The sequence below is a fragment of the Petaurus breviceps genome, unplaced genomic scaffold, assembly GCF_028583685.1.
Source record: "Petaurus breviceps papuanus isolate PSGF00001 unplaced genomic scaffold, PetGlider_PUasm1.0 90849, whole genome shotgun sequence".
In the NCBI taxonomy this organism is placed as follows: Eukaryota; Metazoa; Chordata; class Mammalia; order Diprotodontia; family Petauridae; genus Petaurus; species Petaurus breviceps.
The window spans coordinates 17,167,891-17,168,170 of NW_027187361.1; positions in this window are offsets into that span (position 1 = coordinate 17,167,891).

The window sequence follows — 280 nt, forward strand, 5'->3', positions numbered from 1 at the left end:
CTTCTGTATGCATCCTGTTTGTTCATAGTTGTTTCCTCCATTAGACTGTGAGTTCCTTGAAAGCAGAGACTATTTTTTGCCTTTCATTGTGTCCCTAGCCTAGCACAGTGACTGGTACACAGTAAGCACTTCATAATGCTAGCTGACTGATTGTCAGTGTTCCTGCCTTTAGCAACTGTAATGGAAATGCAAATTTTTAAGATCTTCCCGGCCCCTAGGCTAAGTGCACCTGGAGCCTGGGGAGGGAGGCTTGTTTTTCAGTAGATACTTTTTGATTGGC